The following is a 6608-nucleotide window of genomic DNA, read 5'->3' on the forward strand; positions in this document are numbered from 1 at the left end:
AAATTCAATAACATAAGTAAAAATGGTCAAATCAAAGGAACAGGAGAAGTAACTGAAGAGAAATACTGGCAAGTTGTCAGAAGACCAGGACTGACATCTGGAAGTAGAAATAAGGTCAGAAACAACTTGGCTGAGAAGAAACATTGCAGTGAAGAGCTGGGAAATTGCCAAGAATGGGCAGACCAAAGAGGTGGGACGAGCAGCATAAAGAGAAAAACCAAGGGGAGAAATCTAAACTGGTGCAAGGAGACTGGGAACCATCTCTGGGAAGGGGAGAGGTGCTGGACACAGATTTCAAGGGAGAACCAGCCAGCTTCTGCAGAAAGAATAAAGTACCAACTAACTTGGGTGTCCAACTCAAGACACTCACAATTCAACTTTGCAAGTATACAGCCTTTTACATAATATATGCAGTAATAGATGGGAGGGCTTTTACATAATATACGCAGTAATAGATGGGAGGGCTTAGCCTTTTCTATGAAACTGAAACCAGATCTTAAATCAGGCACACAAAAACTGAGAAATATTGTACTGACCAATGGCAAAAGGAAAATTTTCAAAGACTTGCCTTGCACCACACAGAAACTCTGGGGAGTGGTAGGGTTGTGTCACAGGCCTCTGGAAGGATGCAGCTCTCAATTAAAAAAACAACTTTGTCCTCCTCTTCCTTTAATCTCCTGCTTTGATCGCTGTACAACTTCCAATTTCTGCAACAAATAAAGCTGTTACACTCACTCATGGTCCTTACTGAACAGTTCATCCCCAGATGAGACCCCTCCTGTGCGCTAAATAACAAGAGAAAAGTAGATCATCTAGCTAAAGATTTAGCATAATTGGAATCCATGAGGCCGAACTGTGGTTACATGGATTGCTCTTTTAAGAGAGCTATTTTGACAGCAGTGTAGGTCATTTGCAGTTTAAAAAGCTGTATTCATACCTATAACTGTCATGGTTATGTGGAGCAGCACTGCTTTCCATTCGGCAGGGAACCAGTTCCAAACACCTCTCCCAGTCTCAGAAATAATGATGGATGGTCCACCCACACTTCCGGAGCAGAAGTTATGAGATCACTAGAAAACCTCGAGGACCATGTTCATCATCCATGTTCGTAGAAATATGCGACCGGACAACAAAGCAAGTTCCTGAGTCTACAGGGAGTTAAGTGTCACAGGCCAAAAGTTTCCAGCTTCCAGCTGTGACACCAACTTTTAAACATAGATATATATACAAGACTTTTCTACTGACATTATCATCTACTGGTACTATGTTAATTGCTGCTGTAGCTGTCTGTGTGATACCATATAATTTTGAACTTTAAAAAGTGACCCATAAAACCTGGAAGGGGTAAGACAGCCATGAGATAATTCTCTTATGCAGATAACGTCTGTTCTCAAAAATGGAAATGCTGAGAAATGCTCTACAGACTTCTGGACCTGGACAGGAAGACTTATCCCAGATTTTACATTTTATGTGTAGCGTCTTCCACAAGACAATACCTGAGAACCCTTTTTAAAAGAAATTGCACAATGTTCAATAAGTTTTAATATTTACAGAACTGTTATTGAATTAACAATGCACTAGCACTTAGCACTTTATGGTAAAAAATTTAACATAAAAATGGCACAAAGAGCTTGGCAAGCAGCTCTGGTGACTGAAGATATTACCACAGTGCTGTTCAAGTTTATGACCTCCCAAGCAAAGTCAATGGACCAAATCAAGTGAACACTCTTCAGAAATGTCAAGCCAACAGTTTAAATTAAGCCACTGAACTTTGCACTGAAGTTGCTGAAGCATAGGAACACATTTCATTCCACCTGCCCTGCTGTGGGAGGCAGTAGTTTCCAGCCTAAAGAATGTAAAAAGTAGCTACGGGATTGAAAGAATTGTTAGGGGCAAGACAAAATGTAGGTGGGTAATGGAAAAAAACTAAAAAAAATTAAATCTTTAGAGATTTTTAGAGATCAATACCTACTATATTCAGCACAACACAAAAAATACCCCCCACATGTTGGTTTTTGAAAAAGCACTGTGAAAAATTAGAGGCTTAGCAAACTATAAAAAATGATTCCCTTAACACTGGTCGTCACAGAGAAAATGTAGAAAAAGATCTGGAAAAAGAACAGAAGAGACTCCAAGCAGGCCAAATATTTTTAAAATTCTTGATACAAAGCCATTTCATTCTGAAGTCTTATTATAACTCTTAAAGACTGAACAATTGTTTAAAAATTCTTCTTAAGTCTGAATCCAAGCCTCAGACTGCCAAGGGTTAAGACCTAAAGCAAACACAAACCACAATTATAGAAAGGTCCAATGCCTAACCTTAGCAGTAAACCCAGCACTGCATTTCAACACAATAGATTTAACAAGAGAGAATCAGTGGAAGAACAAATTCTCAGCAAATCTCTCTGCCTCCACTGCTAGCTGTAATTTCCACCTTAGAGACTTGATCCACTCATGGCAAAGAGAAATTCCAGGCATCAAACTCTTACTAATCACATTTCATTTTGCTGGAAGGGAATTAGAGAAAACTCAGGGATACAACAGGGTAAAGCCAGGTAAAGCAGTTTTTCATGCATAGAGTTAATCTGGACTTCCTAGCCTCGTGTAAAAGGCGGGAACCAAGCATGTGCAGAGGCATTCCCAAGGAACTGATTACAGTTGCAGGATGCTGCACAGTTTGCAACACCGCAGTAAGGGTACCTTAGGTATAAACTGCCCCAAGGAATTGAAGTGTGCTGTTTCCAAAGATTTGCAACATTGGTACATATATGCTTCCTATGTCATATGGTGGGAAGAAAAATTATTCTTCTAAACGGTACATATATGCTTCCTATAATTAGTCATATGGTGGGAAGAAAAATTATTCTTCTAAAAGTTCAGATGCATGGTAAAACATATTATTTTGTTAAGGAAGACTAAAATACCCATGCTTGTGAGAGCTGATGACCCCAACAGCTCTAAAACGTCTTACCTAGCAATGGGAGTTAGCAGCATGCAAACCTTGTACCAAGCCTTAGTCTGCAGGTTCTCACTCAGAGTGACACAGCCCCATTTGCTTCCCATATGCTCAGATTCACGATGCATCTGCCAGGGAAGTCCAGCTGTAAAGCCCAGCCCCAGCTTCTGCATCCTCCCCAAGCCCACTCCAGCTAGAGCTACAGGTTTGCAATACTTCCAGATTTTTTTCAGAAATTACAACTCCAAAGTGCTCCACTGGCAAATGCTACGTAACATTGATGAGAAGCATACTGGATGAAGTTTTCTATCACTATGTCCTGTATCTCTTTCTATCCTCCTTCCTGTACTCTCTTACCCTCTACACTCATTTCCCTTCACATCCTTCCTCTACACCCTCACTCCTTTTCTCCTATGCTACGCCCTTTCACCTCAGTCAGTTACCTCCTTCACAAGATCTGTTCTGTCTGCAACAAACTGGAAGAACACAGCTGTATTTAGAGAGAAGCGACTCACCCACAACAGGCTTCTCTGTGAGCACACCACAGTAACAGATGCACAAACAAGATGCAGGCATCCATGAGATATACAAGCATATCAAAGGGCTCATACTTGCATGAGTGGGGCAGGTCTAAATGTTAACAGCTCAAGAATGTCAATGTCTTTTTGAAAATATCTTGCTGGTTTCATATAAGGTCTAAGCAGCATCTCACTGCTGTACATAATAAGTACTTTTAGTGAACACTGATGCAGATTCACAAACCTCTGTTGCAGAGAAATCCTTGGTCACATACTACAAGCTGGGCAGAAAGTCTCCTTCACCTAAGGTCAAGATCTCAACTTGCCTGGAAATTAGGGGAAAAATCACGTTACTCTCTTATATATCATCAAGACAGTTTTAGCTAAGTCAGGATGTAGCTTGGTACTTCAATTTCCCAATTCACTATTTATTGCGTATTTGGTAAAATTATCATAAATTCAATAATTTCACACTCAGTAGAAGTTCAGAAATAGCCTTCTTGCTGAGTGAATATACTTTACTGAAGGCTTCAATTGCTGTTTTCAGGAAGTACTAACATATTTCTGTAGTACTGGCACCTGCCTTTCCTCTGCAAGACAGAGAAGTGGGTGGATCAATGGGCTGACAGAAGCACAACGTCCACCTGTGTTGGCTCATGGAACATCATTAACCCCAGTTTCTGGTAAAACAGAGCAGTAACTGCCAGGAAAGCCTGGAGTGTTTGCCTTCCATTTTCTCCTGTACACCTCCCTTACCATGTACCTCATAAACCACAAACACTGGCTATGACCCTACCACTCCCCTGTGCCGTCAAGACACATGCCCTGTTCTCAGTCACGTCCTTAATTTACAATGCTCCTGTTATTTTCTGTACTTCACTTGATCTGCTCCTCATTCTCGACCTGCTTTGTCTTGGTTGTTCCTTGGTTTTGCCTCACATGCCACCAGTCTGTGGTGACGCTTCCCTCACAATAAGCAAAGCTCTACAGAGAACAGAACATGGGAAGCAAAGGAAGGAGGGCAGTGGTAGCAGGAACTGCCTGTGAAGCAGAAAAGGGAAATGCCTCCTTCTATCTGAGAGCCAGAAGAATCAACTTCATCTGTAGCAAAGAGATTATCATATTAGATAAAGCAGCAATAGGTGTGATTTAAACACATTCGAGGCTATGCCTCTCTGTCCAACAGATGTGAATGAAGCAGACACACCCTAAAGCTTTCTTCTTCCAAGGTCAACACTTTCCAACAGTGTTTCTGCAAAGGATGTCTGTTTGAGATTTAGGTAGATAATCCAACAATGGAGAGGAAATTCAGTTTGTCAGACAAGAAACAGGAAGGGAAGTGGCAAGCAGAAGCAAAGAGCGCATAAGACCGAGCTCTGAGCTGTGGTGCCTGTGTTATTTGATCTCCCACCTCCAAAGAAAACAGGTAGAGGTTTCAAACTTCATCTCCAAGCAAGGCAAATTCTCTTCATATCCAGTCAAGAAATGGGGAAGTTTTTCCAACAAAGACATCTACAAATGGGGTCCAAGAGATATCGTTATACTCTAATGGTGTATCTTACACACTAGCAATTGAGCAATTAAAATTTGCTGTAGCAGAGCACAGCCCAGAAACCTGAATTAAATCTTAACAAGGAAACAAGAACTGAAAGGGGATCCTTGACCTTCTCATTTTCCTTTCTAATTCTAGTAAAATAATACAGAGACTGAGGAACCAGAACATACAGGAAACAAAGCAGTCATTTCTCCTAGCAGTCAATTCACTCCACAGGGAGAACTTCCATTTAATACAGCATCTGTACAATCAGACTGGACTTGAACAGGTCTAAGAGATGACTAATGACATCCAACCCTCAATATATCTGAGACCTTAAGACTGAAAATTCTGCTACCTGAGAAGGGGTACAGCCTTCAGTCTCAGCTGACAGCAAGTGAGACAGATATAAGCAAGTTTCTGCAGAGGTGTCATCATTGTCTTCAGTAAGGGAGCCAAACACCCTCTGAAGATGACATGGCTCTTTTGCCACACTTTGGCAGGGTTCTTTCTTTCTCCATGGCTCCCTGCAAGCTACCACCCACTACAGATTAAGTTAAAATTAGCTTATTAAAAATAAATTAAATCATAGGCAAAGTTGTCATGTATCTAGCAAAATGCAGACAGCCTAGATACAGATACTTGAAAACAGCCCTGAAATCGTATTTTTCTATCAACTTAGTACTGCAGCAGGGAACAGTGAGTAAAAGAGGTCACATCCACCTCAAACTTTGAAAGTGCCAGAACTTCTAAATTTAAGAACACTGAATGTCAAGTTCCTGCCAAAAATACATATGCCCCCCCCCCCCCTCGCCTTTGCGTCCCACCTAACATTTGCATAGAGAGTCACAGAGACTTGTGAAAAAACTGGCAAGATATTGCATTCTCTGAGTTCCTAGAAGCAAGGCAGCCCACTGAATTAAGATCTTCAGAAGCAGGAAGAAAAACTTAAGCTTTTAATTAAGAGCTTTTGTGAAAAGCATCAGCACACAGTTGTTCTGCAGTGGGAAACTGCAAAGTAATCTTTTTTTCAGCACAACAGGGTTTTTTAGAGTTTGAGGGCAAAGATGAGTTTCTGCCTCTGTTGCTTAAGAAGTAACCCAGCAAGACCTTCCCAGCTGGGTCTCTGCTGCCGGCCTAGACAAGCTCAACACCAAAGGCTTTCTGCAGAAGGATGATATCGGCCTGGGGATGGAGAGCTTCCGTCAACACCGTGCTGGACCGCCCAGGCAAAAGCCCCTCTAGTGTCTCTGCAGTCCACGCTGGGCTCTGATCAGCATATATTGACTTTGTTCATGGTACGGGGGGAATGTACGCCACTGGGATAAAGCTTCAAGTTCATTCTTAACGCTGCTCCGCCAAACCCACATAAGACGGATGAGGGTGCATCCGTACTGCAAAGGCATTTCTACCATATTTCACAACCATATTCCAGCTCAATAAAGGGGCAAAAATCTGAAATATGCACCAAACCAAACACACCATCTGCTTCCTTTTAAGGCTTCTCAACATGGGAAAGGAATCATGAAACCCGGCCTGTAATAAATTAGGGAGGTTAAACATCATCCCTGTATTCGATGTCTGGCTCCCGCGTCCCCCC

The sequence above is a fragment of the Corvus brachyrhynchos genome, unplaced genomic scaffold (assembly GCF_000691975.1).
Source record: "Corvus brachyrhynchos isolate BGI_N302 unplaced genomic scaffold, ASM69197v1 scaffold83, whole genome shotgun sequence".
Lineage (NCBI taxonomy): Eukaryota > Metazoa > Chordata > Aves > Passeriformes > Corvidae > Corvus > Corvus brachyrhynchos.